The sequence below is a fragment of the Cynocephalus volans genome, chromosome X (assembly GCF_027409185.1).
Source record: "Cynocephalus volans isolate mCynVol1 chromosome X, mCynVol1.pri, whole genome shotgun sequence".
NCBI lineage: Eukaryota > Metazoa > Chordata > Mammalia > Dermoptera > Cynocephalidae > Cynocephalus > Cynocephalus volans.
Window position 1 is genome coordinate 128,025,784 of NC_084478.1, and position 17,563 is coordinate 128,043,346.

At 46.0% G+C, this 17,563-nt stretch overlaps 1 non-coding gene and 2 pseudogenes across 1 annotated transcript; all 3 read left to right on the forward strand.

The window, feature by feature from the left end:
* Positions 1-512: 512 nt before the first annotated feature.
* Positions 513-2,931, forward strand: LOC134368386 (transcriptional repressor p66-alpha-like; annotated as a pseudogene).
* Positions 2,932-3,828: 897 nt separating this feature from the next.
* On the forward strand, positions 3,829-4,020 carry LOC134368867 (U2 spliceosomal RNA). Its single transcript, XR_010022554.1, has one exon. It is a non-coding gene; the product is annotated as a U2 spliceosomal RNA (small nuclear RNA).
* A 2,843-nt stretch (positions 4,021-6,863) lies between these two features.
* On the forward strand, positions 6,864-8,567 carry LOC134368388 (transcription factor E2-alpha-like; annotated as a pseudogene).
* Positions 8,568-17,563: the final 8,996 nt, after the last annotated feature.

Sequence of the window (17,563 nt, forward strand, 5' to 3'; positions counted from 1 at the left end):
TTTTATTTGTGATTACCAAAGGGCTTGTGTGAAATATATTATAGTAATAACAGTCTATTTTAACCTGATAACAAAGCTGATACAAAATAGCAGATATGTAGGATGAGAACGTCTAGAGATCTAATGTACAACATGAGAGCTATACTTAATATTGTACTGTACTTGGAAATTTTGCTAAAAGAGTAGATTTTTAGGTGCTCTTGCCACACACACACACACACAACACACACACACACAATGGGGTGTGAGATATGTTCATTTGCTTTACTATAGTAATCTTTACACTATTTCTATGTATATCAAAGCATCATGTTGTAGACCTTAAATATATATAATAAGTTATATTTAAGTCTTACAGCAGGGGCCCTGATGAGCTAGTGTGGACAGGCAACCTTGCCTTTCAGAGCCCTCTAGAGTTTTTGGGGCCCCAGGCCAGGCACATCAACCTGCTGTGCATGTCCCAGGTTGTAACACCAATGCTGGTTTCCAGTTGTGCGGCCGAGGGTTGCATTATGTGGCTAGTGGCACTGGCCAGCAGGCTGCTGGACAAGCAACGGCAGTCCCGCAGGCAGAGCCAGAGCACCCCAGCCTCGCATCGCCTGCATCTTGCTGCCCAGCCTGTGGGAGACTGTAGCCCCGCAAACTCATGCTGCCATAAGGCCTTCCTACCTGTGGCCTGGTTGGTTAGCATGTTGATGCAAACTGCCTTTTGCCACAGCTGCAGCCATGGCCTACAGGTAGGACCAGCATCCTGATCCCTGAAGCCAGTTCAGAATGGCCACAGAAGCGCTCTAAACACTAGTGCTTGCGCAGACCCGGAGGACGATATGGACGGCAAGAAAATAAAATGAAGAGAGGATTTCTGGCTTCAAATTTACATGCTGACAGATATATGAGGGTGATGCCTGAGCCGGTAGCAAGCCTGGCCCAAGTATTGCTAAGGACAGCACAGGCAGTTGGCATGGGCAGAGGTGAAGGGCAGACTGGCAACAGCACGTGGATATGCACACCTCACACAGTGACATAAAGTCCGAGAGGACGTGATTGTGCTCTCCAACCATAAGAAGCCTTCGAACCTGAGAGTGAATGGGCTGACCAAGGTGGCCTTGATGGAAACAAGCAATGAGGCCCTCATCAACAGTAGTCCTGAAGGATGAGAAAGGATGATCAAGCAACTGATAGAACAATTAAGATCAGAGGAAGCAAAACTCATCTTGTTGAAAAACTTGCCACAGAGTCAAATGCAGAAGGAAGCCACTGCCCAGAAGCCCATATGCTCCGCTGGGAGCACCGTGACCACCCGTCCTCTCCTTGTGCAGGGCACCCAAAACATTCCTGCTAGCAAGCCGTCACTTCTGACCTCTTCAACTTGAATGCCGGGCAGCATGATCCCGCTTCTGCTGGTCCGGGAAGGGCAGCAGGCACCCTCAATGCTGGTGCTGCAGGTGACCTCACAGGTGGTCATAGCCCCACTCCTCAGGGGATCCCAGCAAATCCACAACATCAGACAACATTCTAGCATGGGGCACTGCCCCTCCTCCTGGACCCCAGGGTGTCCATGCCCAGAGTGCCAATTCAGGGATAGAGAGTCATCCAGCAAGGACTTATCCGTGTCACCAACGTCCCCAACACCATTCTGCTCATCAACATCCTGCAGCCCTCCTCAGCATCATTAAAGGGTTCACGACCAACTCCGCTCAGACCAACTCCACCTCCACCAGCGTGGCCTCCATGATCACCTCCACTGAGTCTCCAGGCAGCCAAGAGGTGGCCGCCGAGCTCGAGCTGTGCAAACAGCTAGAGAAGATGCTGCTTGAGATTCCCCCTCCCAAGCCCCTCACCCCGGAGATAAATTTCCTGCCCAGTGCTGCCAAGAAGTTCGTCTACCTAGTTGGCCTGGAGGAAGTGGTGCAGAACCTACTGGAGACGCAAGCAAGCCGGATGTTGGCCGCCCTTGTGCTGTCCCAGGAACCTTCCATGTGCGTGCACTGCAAGATGGCCTTCGCAAGCCGCAAGGGCGGGGCCATCATGTGCGAGAACAGGCGCTCAAGGTGGAGGGCACTAGCTGGCTCAAGGCCACCTTTGTGAAGGCGCTACAGCGGGAGCGTGCGATCAAGCAGCGCCTCCTGCAGCAGGACGCCGCGCCTGCCACCGCGCTGCACCCACACTGAAGCAGCTCATAAAACCCCACTGTAAGTTGGTGCTCGGCTCAGGAGAGGCTCGCGACTGGAGTAACAGAGCTGTGCTACTGGCCTCCAGCCAGCTGTCCTGGGGCTCAGGCACGATGACCCATGGTGTCCTGTACAGGTTTAGCCAGCCCCCAAACTGCAAAACACGGCCTCGGGCACGGCCCTGGTCAGGAGGACTGGCAGACATTCCAAGAGAGCCTTGAGCGCCGGAAGGGGCGGCACCGCCTCCACCTGGAAGAAGACGTCCCTGAACACGCAGTACCCTTGCGTTTGTCCCCAGAGTTTGGCAGTACCCAAGACGTCCTCGGCCGTGGACCGCCAGCGAGAGTACGTCCTTGACGTGATCCCGCCACGCTCCACCCTCCAGTCAGCCACGTGGGATAGTGCCAGCCAGGACCGGTGGAGGACAGGCTCCCTCCTCACTGTTACCTGGCCCCGGTCTAGAAGGACACACTGTGCCGCCCTCCACTGTGCTGACCCTACAGTGTGTGTGACGGCCGTTCTGCACAAGCGACACCTCGATTCTTGGCTGCAAAGTCTCTTCGCGGCTGGGAGATGCTGCTTCACAGGCGGACGAGGATTACAACTGGGGGACCTTTCCACGGGGCTTTCTTCCTCGATCTCTTTCCCTTTACTTTGCCTAACACCAGCAGTCAAGTGGACCTCCGGGGCTGGTTCTGCACCAGGCCGCCTTCTTTTGCCCCCAGGAGGGCGCAAGGGAGGCTCACCGTGGACACTGTGACAGGTCTGAGCAAGGCTGGTTCCCGGGGCTCCTGACTCCCGCAGGGCGTTTCCTTTTATTTTTGTTTTTCCCTGTCTTCGGCCCCCAATCTGTGGCTGCGTCCCTTCAGGGCAAACTGTAGGTTGAAAAATTTTTAGTTTTTTTAAGCACCTCATGATGATGGAGTTAAAAGTAAACAGAGCAGACCCGGGGTCTCTGTTGTGCACACGTAGTCCCGGCCGCCCCCGTGCGCTGGAGCGTGGGCGGCCGCGGCTACATGAACCCTACGAGTGGCAGAGGCAGGAAGCGCCAGCGCAGCCTCGCTCCTGCCAGAAAGCCTCCCTTGCTGAGCCTTCCTGAGACCCCCCAACCCCCCAGGCTCAACAGAAGAACAAACTGAAATCCAGACCCGGCCAGAGAGTAGGGATCCCAGAAGCTGCGCGCTGTCCACAACGGAGGGAGGAGAGAATCCGCAGCGACGCCCTGAAGCCTGGCCAGGAAGTCGGAGGGGAGGGTTGCTGTGTGGTTTTTTCTTGTGCGGCTGCTGGTGGTGGTTTACTGTATTTTTTTTTTCCTTTTCTTTTCCTATTCATTTTGATGGACACAGTCTTAGGCCACCCTGGCCTGCGTTGCTCTCTGGTGACCTCGCACAGTTGCGTCTGGGCTGGGAGGCGCCGTCCAGGTGTGCGGTGAGCTGCTCCCCCAGACTGAGGATTTCTGTTTGGGTCTAGCTAGCTAGAGCCTTTCCTTAAAGCTGAGGTTGCTGGCAGGGCTCGCTTTCACACTTCCTCCCCCTACCCCACCCCCTTTAGTGTCTACAGAAATGTTTTGTAAAGGATCAGGTCCTCTTTTAGTTTTGGGTTTTTTGTTTTTTTTTTTTCTTTCTTTCCCCTCCCACTCTCTAAAAACCAGTTCCACATCGCTTCTCGGCCTTTTGGCCAAGATCATGTGTAGTATCTATTCTCATCAGTTTAATATCTGATACGTCCTGTATCGGAGGACAGTATATTAAATGGATTTTGGGAGCAGGGACATGGAACGTGAGCTTGCTCCGTCCAGTCCACGCATCGGCCTGGTATGGCAGTGTCTCCAGGCACAGGTGCACCCCCTCGGGGACATGAGCACTGGTCACGCAAGATCAGAGACGGTGGGGAGAGGGGGGTTGCAGTCCCTCCGCCTGGCGAGGGCTAGACTCGCGGGAAGCTGCTTCGCGTGTGGCCTGATCGTCTTCTGTCCGCCGTGAGAGGGAGGCTGACGGGGTCCCGCCGAGCGCTGCGTGCCCGCCTAGAACCGGGGGGCCCTTTGACCGGCTGCCATCGCCGTCGTCAGGCTCTCCACAGCCCTTTTTCCCATCTTTTCTTTCACTTCGGAGGCCCCGTCTGTCCCCGTCTATCCCCTCTCTGCGTCTTCTACAAATGTTCTCTTAATATTCTTGCGCATACCTGGCTCCCTCCCAAGGACGTGGCTTTCCCTTCCGCTTTCTCAGGGGCTGTCTCTTCTCTGCCACATGCCTCATCCTCTACTACCTGGGTGGGGAGCACGTGTACTTGCTGCTTCTTTCTGCTTCCCATAGCCTTCATAAAAAATAATAAATAAATAAATAAAAACCAGTTCCACGATGAAAGGCAGAAGTCGTTCTGTGTCTACCGCCAACTGGTCCAGCTCCATGCACAGTGAGTGCGTATGGTGTCCATGCACAGGTGTACGTCCTTGTGAGAACTGGGTCCCTCTGTCCCCCAGTGCAGCTCCAGTCCTGTTTTTCTGTTGATGCAGTTAGGGACTTTAATTTAAAATCCTTAATTTTTAGGCCTGCCTTCTTCAAACACAACTGCTACAACATTCTAATAAAGGCTCACTTAACCCACTTGAAAAAATAAATAAAAAGTAAAAAAAAAAAAAAGAAAAATCTTACAGCAGATTAAAACGGAAATACAACATACCAAAACTTATGGAGTTCTGCAAAAGTAGTTCAAAGATGAAAGTTTACAGTGATAAACTCCTACATTTAAGAAAAAAAGGACGTTCTTAAATAATGACCTAACTTTGCACCTGAAGGAACTACAAAAAGAAAAAACTAAGCCCAAAATTAGCAGGAAGAAGGAAATAATAAAAATTAGAGTAAAAATACAGAGAAAAAAAGATCTAAAAGCTCGACAAAACTAAAAATTGGACTTTTGAAAATACAAACAATTGACAACTTTTAGCTAACCAACAAAAAAGAGAGAGGACTCAATCAAAATTATAAATTAAAAAGAAGACATTACAACTGCTACAACAGAAATACAAAGTACTATGAGATTATTATGAATAACTGTATGCCAACACAGTGCATAACCTAGAATATAATGGATAAATTCCTAGGAGCATGCAACCTACCCAGACTAGGTCCTGAAGAAATTTAGAATGTTAACAGATCACTGAGAAAGGAGATTAAGTCACTCATCAAGAAATTTCCAACGAAGAAAAGCCCAAGACCTGATGGCTTCACTGCTGAATTCTATGAAACATTTAAAGAATTAATGCCAGTTTTCCTCAAACTCTTCCAAAAAATGGAAGAGGAGAAAAGACTTTCTAGCTTATTCTATGAGGCCAGCATTACTCTGACATCAAATCCAGACAAGGACACTACACGAAAAGAAAATTACAGCCCAATCGCTGTGATGAAAATAGACAGAAAAATCCTCAAATATCAGCAAACCGAATGGAACTGCACAGTGAAATGTTCACACACCATGGTGAAGTAGGACTTATCCCTGGGATGCAGGAGTGGTTGGACATATGCAAATCAGTAAGAGGCATATACCACATCAACAGAGTGTAGGACTACAATCATATGACCATCTCAGTGGATGCAGGAAAATCATTTGAACATCATCAAAATCATTTGAAATCGTGTGAACGGCCTTTCACAATAAAAACAAAATAAGTATAGAAGAAATGTACCTCAAAATAATAAAGGCCAGATAGGAAAAGTCAAACGCACAGAATCCAAGTGTAGAATGGTAGTTGCCAGGGGCTCAGGTGTGGGGGAAATGGGGAGATGTTGGTTAAAGTCTATAACCTTTCAGTGACAAGATGCGTAAGTTTTGGGGATCTAAAGAACAGTATGGTAACAATAGTTAATACAGTTTTGTATACCGGAAGTTTCCTAAGAGTAGATCTTACGTGTTCTCAGCACACACACACAAATAACTGTGTGCGGTGATGGATGTGCTAACTTCATTGTGGTAATCATTTCATAGTGCATATGTATATCAAATCACCACGTTCCGTACCTTCAATATAGACCATTTTATTTGTCAATTACACCTCAATAAAGCTAGAAAAAATAAAATATAAGAGCTTACACACACAAAAACAAATGACCTTTTAAAAAAATAAGACATAAGAATGTCATGATGACGTTAGGTTAGACAAAAATTAATGAGGCAGGACAGAAAATTTTTTAATTACAGCAATGTTTCCGTTTTACTTCTGACTGAAATCTATTCCCAATTACTAATTGCTGCCCATTTCCATTTAAATATCTCAGTCACTTATCTACAGTGGAGATCTAACCCAGAAAAAATAAAAAATCTAAACCTGCCATTTAGACAGGGAATCTCTTCTCCATTTACTTCAGTTAACTACAGCACAGAAAGTGCTTTTTAAAATATAAATTAAGATCTTAAATTATTTTAAAACGTAACTAAATTTATAATCAGGATCCGTGCACCGCAGGGACCACGCACGACCCGACCCAACGCCCCAGGTGACATGGAGGAGGGGGCCAGGGCCACGCACGGCCGCCAACATGTGACCGTGTGGGGCCGGGTAGTGATGCCTGTTTGTCGGGGAAGGGCCCCCAGTTTCATGCTACCGCCGCCCCGACACCCCACCCTCCTTCACTGTGTGCCAGGCAGTGCTGTGCGGGGCTGTCTCTAGGCCTCTGTGCCCACCATCACTGCTGGAGAATGAGTCAGCCACAGAGGATGGCACCTGCGGGCACAGACAAGGAAGTCAGCGACCTCGTGGACTTTAGCGTGATGTTTCTGCTGCCTGTGGCCAGTGGGAAGGGCCTGCCCGCCTCCTTGAAGGTGAGCGGTTTGGAGGGTCGGGTCTCAAGGACTCACCCACCTCGGGTTCCTTGGGCACCAGCAACCAGAACAGTTCCCCCTTTGACCCTAGCCCCACCTACAGTGAAGGGCCCACTTGGGTGAGTCCCACGACATTCCTGGGACCCGAACTTGGAGGCGCGGGTGGTGAGCAGAATGCCTATGCCACTTTCAGGAGAGACGCGGGTGTTGGCGAATTGACTCAGGCTGGCTTCCTGCCGGGCAAGCTGGCCCTCAGCAGCCCCAGGCCACTGTCCCCTTTGGACATCAAGGGTGACTCCCAGTACCTACCCCAGCAACCCTCAGTGGAGAGCCGCCGACAGCAGCCTGGAGTCCGCCAGGCCGGGCGGGCTTCAGGCCATGCTGGGCAAAAGCTGGTCTCCCCTGCCCCTCCCGCCAGGCCTGTAGCTCAGTGAGCTGTGGCAGTGTGTTTGGTCGCTTGCACCAGCACCAGCGCGTGGGCTACCAGCTGCAGGGAGCAGAGGTGAACGGCGGGCTTCGGGTTGTGTCCACCTTCTCCTTGGCCCTCAGGGCCGCCTACAGCAGCGTCTCCAACCACAGGCCATCAGCGGACCAACAGCCTCGTTGGCTCCTGCGGGACCACAGCCTGCAGCTGCACGACGCCCTTGGGAAGGCCCTGGCCTCCACCTACTCCCCGGATGATTCCAACAATAACTTCTCCTCTAGCCCCTTGACCCCCGTGAGCTCCCCAGAAGGCTGGCAGGAACACCGCAGTGGCCCCAAGCAGGAGCTCCCTGTGCCTTATAGCCCAGCTGCGATGGGGTCCCCACAGCCTGAACAGGATGTTGGAGCACCGGGACGAAAGCATCCACGTGGTCCATGGCAGGGCGTGCAATGTGCACGGGCTGCTGCACAGCCACAGGCCCCCTGTTGCAGGGCGGGCGGCACGCTGACCTGGTGGGAGACGCCCATTCCGAGGAGGGCCTCGCAGGCAGTGTCGGCCGCCTGCCATCGGCCGCCTCCCCAGCTAGCCCAGCGCCCTCCCTGAGCGCTCCCGCCTCCTTCAACGGACTGGGCGAGGGGTGCCGCGGCGGGTGCCAGCGCAATCAAGCGGGAGGAGACGGAGGACGAGGAGAACACGTCGGTGGCTGACAGCTCGGAGGAGGAGAAGGAGTCGAAGGCCCCCGGACACGGAGGAGCCCAGATGAGGACGACCTTCTGACCCCAGAGCAGAAGGCCGAGTGGGAGAAGGAACGCCGGTTGACCACTAACCCCCATGAGTCGCTGGGGATCAGAGACACCGAAGAAGCTTTTAAGGAACTGGGGCGCATGTGCCAGCTGCACCTCAACGGTGAGAAGCCCCAGACCAACCTGCTCCTCGTGCATCAGGCCTTGTCGTTCATCCTCAACCTGGAGCATCAAGTGCCAGGGAGGAATTGGTACCCCAAAGTGGCCTGCTTGAAGCGGTGAGAAGAGGAGAAAATGTCAGGCGTGGTGAGGCAGCCGGGCAGGGATGTTCTGGTCCTCCAAGGTTTCCCTGCAAAACCGGTCAAACGTGAGGTTCTATCTGAACCCGAGCATAAGGTAGGGAGACAGGACTAGCATAGGCGGTGGCGCAAGACAGAGTTGAATGTGCAGCCTGGTCACTAAGCGGAGATGCAGACACAGGAGGGTGCTGAGCCGCCTGCTGATGCATGGAAGGTACCGGGGCCCGATTATGAGGCTGGGCTGCAGCTGCAAGGGGGACCAAAGTTCAGGCACGTCCTCATAGGTTCAATTGCCACAATCCAGGGCAGATAACTTTGAGGTTTCTGGTCTCACTCTTAATTTAGCGGCTGCGCAGATCATCACTGGTACCCGGGATCTCCTCTTCACCCGAGGTGCAAGGACAAATCTCGTTGTCCTTTTGGACCTGCTATGGCTCTTTTTCCTGCAGTTCCTCATTCAGCTGTTGATAGTGGCTGAATAGTGTAGGCCCTTTACCTTTTTGGGGTTTAATACAGGGGGCGATAATTTTTGTAGGGCTTTTGTCCTTACACTCCCTTGAAGCGATCTTAAGTTTCACGGATGTCTTGGGCTCCTGTAAGGACAACAGGAAGATCACAGATGGGCAATGGTTTGGGGAAGACGGTGGAGAAGGGATGGGAACAGGGGCTTCCTGAGAATGCGTGTGGGCTGAGGGGGTTGACCAGGCGAGGACAGAGTAGGAGTCTTGGGAGAAAGGAGTCAAGGAGAAGACGAGAAGGAGCTTGGGTGGTCATCTCACCTTGCCCTTTCCTCTGGACTTGGGTGGAGAGGGGTTCTTCCTCTTCTTCCCCGATTTGGTGTTTCCGGTGAGCTGTGCTTTCCTGGTCTCCTTTGCCATGTCAGCACTGCCCAGTGGTCTGTCCCAGGGCCCCTGGCCTCCCTTTATACGCCCTGCACAGGACAATGAGCAGCCACAGTCTATGCTTCATTTGGTCAGCAAGCCAGTCCCCCAGCCTGTCTAGTCCTGTCCTGGCAGGGGTGGCTCAGACATCACAGTGGCCCATCCTGACTCCTCCGGGAGTGGGGGAAGGCCAGGTGCCCTGGTTGGAAAATGGGGTGTTTTCTTAGCAAACTTCAGCGCCTTCTGAACAGACCTGCCACACTCCTCATGGTTCAATTCTGGGGGATCACATGGCAAGGAGAGGGTGTCTTCTCCAAGCCCTTCCCCAGGGCCACCTGATTCAGTGGCTCATTCTGTTCTCTCCCACCCTTCACCATTACCTGGATTTTGTATGTCCTACGTACAATCCACCCACGGTAATGTGGCCACGCTTAAGTCTGTGTGGAAATATGAATCATCCTACTTCCTTTCTAAAAATTTGTCTTATGTACCCTGAAGACCACTCACTTCCTGGCTGCCACCAGGAAACTTTTCATCCCACTCGCTTTTCCCAGTGTCCACAGAGGTCCCCTCAGTTTTGTTTTCCAGTCTGAAATCACTGCCTTCAGTCTGGCAGACTCAGTAAATAAACTTGCTCTTCTGCGTATCCCAGTCTTGTTTCAAATCTGGGGGATCTACTTATCTCAATAGATGTAGTACCAAGACTTGGATTTTAATAGTGTGTGTGTGGAAGTGAGGCAGATATTTACATGCCAGAAGTTGTGGTGGATGTTTGCATGGAGGAAAATATTATCCAAGAATAATAAGTTCATGATACGGGGAGGGGAATTGCTCAGTATTTTACTTAGGATTCTGTTCTGTGCAACAAGGAAAAATCTAGGCCTCCAGATTGGAAAAGGAGAACTAAAACTGTTTTTCACAGGCCACAAGTTAGTCTATGCAAAAAGCTGTACTTATCTTAAAAAATGCTACTAGAACTAATGATTCAGTTTAGCAAAGTTGAAGAACACAAGATCAATACACAAAATTTAATTGTAGTTTTATAAACTCGCAATGAACAGTTGGATATTAAAATAGACAACTGTGTTATTTAAAATAGCTTTAGAAAATAAGAATTATGTAGGAATAAGATGGGAAATAGTTACATTAATAAACTCAACATCACTATTTGTTAGGAAAATTAAAATCGAAATCACAATTAGAATTCTATACACTATTAGAATGGCTGAAATTGGAAAGAATCATCCCATCTAAAGGTTGGCAAGCATGCAAAATACTGACACTTTCATACATACCTGGTGAGATTATAAAATGTTACCTTTTCAAAACAACTTGACGGTTTCTTAAAAAGTTAATCATATACCTACAATACACTGCAACCATCCCCCTCTCAAGTATTCATATAAGCCTTTTCAATATTCAAGCTAATCTACCATGACAGGCAGATCAATAGTTGCTTGGGACTGGTGATACAGGAAGGAGCTGGAGGGAGGAATTACACAGGGATAGGAAGAACCTTTTAAGGGTAATGGATATGTTTACTATCTTAACCGTGGTGATGGTTTTCCTGGTGTATAGATATGTAAAATTTTCAAATTAGACACTTTGGGAAATTCATTGAATGTCAATGTCAAAAATACCTAACCAAAACTCTATTTTAAAATTATATTCCCTGCAGAGTAAAGCAACGTTTTAAAAGAGTAAAGATAAGAGATTTGTGGGGAGAGTATTTTGTCACTTGAAATATGTAGATATACCGGGATACGGTGGTGACCAAAGTCAAGGCTGGCTTTTATTCAGTCTTATCACTGTTGTAAAATTCTCCATAGGGATTCAACTTCCACTTCTGGGAAGATGGAGTAAATGTGTTTTCCCCCATTTCTCTTGCTAAGTACAACTAAACACTCAAAACAATATATGTAAAACAAGCATAAGAAGACTGAACAGTGGAGAGAGAAAGGCAGGCTGGTGAAGATCTTGGCGTCCAAGGAATAACACAGTGGTGAGTTCCTTGGGTTTTCCTCATGCCTCATATATCTCAGAAATGGAGCTTTAAAAGCTAGCAAATGAAACGGCCAACAGGTGCACGGGGCAAAAAAAGCCTCAACAAAAGTCTGCTCTGTCTACCCAAAAAAGGAAGGGGTCAGCCTAATAGGATGGAAATCTTTTAGACAATAACTACGCTGCTCCCACCAAACACCACGACCAAAAAAAAAAAAATTTTTTTAAAAATAATCTGTGGCTCCCCTCACACCCACACCAACAAAATCCAAGTAGGAAGCCTAGATTTTCTCCCTCATCAGGGTATACCATGGTGCTCCAACTGCCCCATCACCACCATTAGATTGGTGTCAGGGAAGTCTGAGTGGCAGCTTGGAGTTTCTTACCCACCAGGAACATATGAGGCCTTCCCCTACCCCCAACCCCAGCTTGTCTGTACAGCTTATGTGGGGAACATGGTCTTCCATCCAAAAATAACCAGTTACCCCTTCCTCTGTCAACTGGGATGTCATCAAAGTAGGCCTAATGAAATGTGAAGACTTTCACTACTGTCCAGCAATAATGAGGGCATCCCCCCCACACCGTGGTATCAGTGGAGGCCACATGGGGGACATGAATGAAAATACCAACCACTCCCATATAAGGAGGTATCAGTAGAGGCCTAGTGGGGACCCAGAGCAGCCACTTCAACTCAGCAGTAATGAAGAGACTTGGGTGTCAGTGGAGGTCAAGAGGGGAACCTGGTCTTCCATTTCCACATGGCAGTAATGAAAGGGTACCCTGCTTTTCTTGCTAGAGTGGTGTCAGAGGAAGCCAGCTAGAATGGAAGCATTAAATAAGATCCAGAGTAATATACCATGACAACCAAAATGGCAATAGCTCAACCAAAAATCACCCAACACAGTGCAGAGGGTGTCAGGAGCATGCTGGCTCCTTTGGGTGCTCACAGTAGGGCATATCTCAGGTAATATTGTCTAGATCCACCTACTCCAGGAGGGAAATTTCAGAAAGCCCAACCGCCTCCCCTGGGCAATGCAGTGTCCTACCCAACTTGGAGAGCCTGCCGGGGCCTCCCACTCCAACTGAGAGGTTGAGGGGAGCATGCTGGCCTCTTCCAGGTATGCATAGTGCATTGTGGCCCTGATAAACTTGCATAGACCCACCACACCAGTAGGGAAACTTCAGAAAGCTTGCCCACCTCGCTCAGGGGCACAGAGAAGTGCACCAGCACTTTGCCCAGTAATGTACACTCTGCTCAGTACCCCAGCAACCCTGCCCAATTTAGCAGAGGAACTGCCCATTGCCACAACACCTATCCAAGAGATCAAAGTTCCAGAGGTGACCACAGCAACACCATACAGAGTCACCCATTTTGGCACCGGAACCACTGAGCAAACCAGCCTACCCCCAAGGTACCTAATGCTGTGCCCATAGCCACAAAAACGCTACCGAGTGTTACCCACTCCCAAGAAGAAACTGCCAAAGGCCCCACTGCCTCAGCCATGATGACATCCACAGAGAACTCCAAGATTGAATGAAGCTGAAGAAGTTGCATGAAGACCACCCTACGGTGCTCACCTAGAACCAAACCTGAACTACTCAAGCTGACTGATAATATAGAACACTTCTACAGGAAGTTTCTCCATTCAAGAACTACTCCAAAAGTTAGAAGAAGTGACTGCCACACCAGATGCCCAGACATCAACTCACAGAGATGAGAAGCATGAAAAAAACAAGGAAACGTGACTCCACTAAAGGAAACAATAGTTCTCCAATACCAGACTCCAAACAGCAGAAAATCTATGAAATGCCTGAAAAGGAATTCCAAATAATAATCTTCAGGAAACTCAGCATGATGCAAGAAAATAGACTGAAATAACAATAAGGGAGAAAAACATTCCAGAACTTGAAGGAGAAATTCAACAAAAAGATGAATATCATAAAAAGGAACAAAGGAAACATCCTGTGACTGAAGAATTCATTCAACAAAATAAAAAATACCACCATGAGATTAAGCAAGAGCCTAGAACTAGCGGAAGCAAGAATTTCTAGACTTGAAGACAGGCTTTTGAATTATCTCAGTTGGACCAAAAAGAAAAAAAGAATTTAAAAACTGAAGAAAGCTATGCGATCTATCGGACCAGCTTCAGCATGAAAACATTCAGATTATGGGTGTTCTGGAAGGAGAAGAGAAAGGAATAGTCGTTAGAAATCTATTTAACAAAATGATAGCTGAAAACTTCACAAGTATTCAGAGAGATATGGTCATCTAGACTCAAGAGTCTCAGAGATCCCCAGACTGGTTCAACACCCCCCAAAAAACAAGAAATGTCCTCCTGCAATATATTATGGTCAAATTGGCAAAAGTAAAAAAAAAAAAAAAATAGGTAGTAGAAAGAAGGAGGGAGAGAGAGAGCAGTGAGAGAAAAGTGTCAAGTCACCTATAAGGGAATCCCTAGCATACTAACAGCAGACTTCTCAACAGAAACCTTATAGGCCAGTAGAGTGGGATGGTATATTCAAAGTACTAAAAGAAAGGAAATGGCCTACCAAGAATACTATAACCAGCAATGCTATCCTTCAGAAGTAAAGGAGACCACAATGAGACTGACCGTACAAGAAATCCTCTAGGGAGTTCTACATTCAGAATCAAAAGAGCAATAATCATTGCCATGAATACATGAGAAAGAATAAAACTCCCTGGTAGAGTAGATACGCAAACAAGAAAGAGAAAAAACCTATATTTTATCACTACAAGAAAAGGAAAAACAAAAAACATAAAAGAAAAATAATCAAAGGGAATGAAACAAGCAAAACAAACATATAACAATCATTAAAACATCAATAAAATGCCAGGAATAAGGCAAAACCTTTCAATAACAACCCTGAATATAAATGGATGACATTACCAATTAAAAGATGTAGACTGACTGATGAACTAAAAAACTAGAACAAACTATATGCTGCCTGCAAGAGACTCACTTCACACATAAAGACACACATAGACTAATAGAGAAGGGATGGAAAAGTTATTCCACACAAGTGGAAACCAAAAACAAGCAGGAATAACTACAATTCTATCAGATTAAATAGACTTTAAAACACAAACTGTATAAAGAGACAAATAAGGACATTATAAAATGATAAAGGGAATGATTCAGCAATAGGATGTAGTAATCATGAATATACATGCACCCAACATCCGAGCCCCTGGATATATGAAGCCATTATTCTTAGCTCTAAATGGAAAGAAAGGCCCCAATATGATAACAGATGGAGACTTGAACATCCATCTCTCAGCATTGGACAGATGACCTGCACAAAAAATTATCAAAGGAACATTGGATTTAAACTGCACTTTAGACCAAACACACCTGCCAGACCTTTACAGAACATTTCATCCAACTGCAGAATATGCATTCTTCTCATCAGCACATGGATCATTCTCCAGGGTAGACCACATATTAGGCCCAAATCAAGTCTCAACAAATTTTAAAATATTGATCTTACATCAAGTATTTTTTTCAGACCACATTGAATACATCTGGAGATCAATAACAAGTGAAACTTTGTAAACTATACAGATTCACTGAAATTAAACAACATGCTCCTGAATGACCAATGGGTCAAAAAAGAGGGAAAGCAGGAAATCAAAAAAATTCTTGAAACAAATAAAAATAGAAGCACATCACACCAAAACCTACGGGATACTGCAAGAGCAGTATGAAGAAGGATGTTTATTGCAATAAGTTTTTATGTCAAAAAAAGATGAAAGATCTCTAATAGACAACCTGATATTATACTTCAAGGAACTAGAAAAGCAAGAAAAATCCAACCTCAAAATTAGTAGATAGAAAGTAATAATAAAAATCAGAGCATAAGTAAATGAAAAAGAGATACAAAAGATCGATGAACCAAACACTTGTTTATCTGAGAAGATAAACAAAATTGACAAACCATTAGCTAGGCTGACCAAGAAAAAAAGAGAAGACACAAATAACAAAATCAGAAATGAAAAAGGAGACATTACTACTGAATCCACAGAAATGCAGACTCACTAAAGACTATTATGAACAACTGTATGCCAACAAATCTGAAAATCTATAGAAAATGGATAAATGTCTGGACATATACAACACAGCAAGACTGAACCAAGAAGAAATAGAAAACCTGAACAGACCAGTAATGAGCAATGAGATTGAATCAGTAAACAAGACTCTCTCAACAAAGAAAAGCCCAGGACCAGAGGACTTCATTGCTGAATTTTCCCAACCCTTTAAGGAAGATTTAATACCAATTTTTCTCAAACTATCCAAAAAACTAAAGAAGATGGTAGGCTTTCAAACTCATTCTATAAGGTCAGCATCACCCTGATACCAAAATCAAAGACACAACCAAAAAAGAAAACCACGGGCCAATATCTGTGATGAATTAGATGCAAAACTTCTCAACAAAGTACCAGAAAACAAATCCAGCAGAACATCAAAAAGATTATATATCACTTAATCAAGTGGGATTCATCCCAGGGATGCAAGCAAGATTCAACATAAGCAAAACAATAAATGTGATACACCACATCAACATAATGAAAGACAAAAGTCATATGATAATCTCAAAGGATGCAAAAAAACTTTCTTGATCAAATTCAACATCCCTTCAAGATAAAAGTTCTCAACAAACTAGGCATAGAAGAAATGTGTCACAACACAGTAAAGGCCATATTTGACAAACCCACAGTTAGCATCATCCTGAACTGTGAAAACTTGAAAGCTTTTCCTCAATGTACTGGAACAAGACAAGGATGCCCACACTCACCACTCCTATTTAACATAGTGCTGGAAGTTCTAGCCAGGGTAATTGAGAAAACGAAAGAAATAAAGCATATCCATATCAGAATGGGGAAAGTAAAATTGTCCCTGTTTGCAGATGACATGATCTTATATAGAGAAAATCCTAAGGGGTCTATCAAAAAACTGTTAGAGCTGATTTAAGAATTCCGTGAAGTAGCAGGATACAAAATCAGTATACAGAAATCAGTTGAATTTTTACACAGTGTCAATGAACCAGCAGAAAAAGAAATCAAGAATGCAATCCTATTTAAGATAGATACCAAAAAAAGTCAAATATGTAGGAATAAATCTAACCAAGGAGGTGAAAGATCTCTACGATGAAAACTACAAATCAGTGCTGAACGAAATTAAAGAGGACACAGAAAGACAGAAAGACATTCTATGCTCATGGATTGCTAGAATTAATATTGTGAAAATGATCATACTACCCAAAGTGATCTACGGATTCAACACAATCCCTATCAAATTCCCAATGACATTCTTCACAGAAATAGGAAAAAAATCCTAACATTCATATGAAACAAACAAACAAAAAATCCCCGAATAGACAAAGGAATTCTGAGCAAAAGGAATAAAACAGGAGGTATCACACTACCTGACTTCAAAATGTACTACAAAGCTGTAGTAACCAAAACAGCCTGGTACCAGCATACAAATAGACACATGGAAAAATGGAATAGAAGAGAGAACCCAGGAATAAATCCATGTACTTATAGCCAACTGATCCTTGACAAAGGCTCTGAAAACATAACATTGGGGAAAGAAGAGCCCCTTCAATAAATAATGCTGATACAACTGGATATCCATGTGTAGATGAATGAACCTAGACCCCTATCCTTCACCACATACAAAAATCAAGTCAAAATGGATTGAGGACTTAAATATAAGTCCTAAAACTATAAAATTTCTGGAAGAGAACACAGGGGAAACCCTCCACGATTTAGAACTGGGCACAGATATTATGAATAAGACCTTAAAAGCACAGGCAACAAAAGCAAAAATAAACAGATGGGATTTATCAAACTAAAAACATCTGCACGGCACAGGAAACAATCAACAGAGCAAAGAGACAACCTGCAGAACGGGAGAAAATATTTGCAAACTGTGCATCAGACAATGGACTAACACGTGAAAAATAGAAGGAACTCAAGCAACTCTATCATAAAAAACTAAATAAACCAATTTAAAAATGGGAAAACAAGGTGAATGGATAATTCTCAAAAGGAGACATACATATGGCCAACAGGCATATGAAAAAATGTTCAACGTCATTAATCACATGGGAAATGCAAATCAAAACTGCACTTTGATATCATCCCGTTCCGTTAGAATGGCTATTATCAAAACGACTGAGTATAACAAAAGCTGGTGAGGATGTG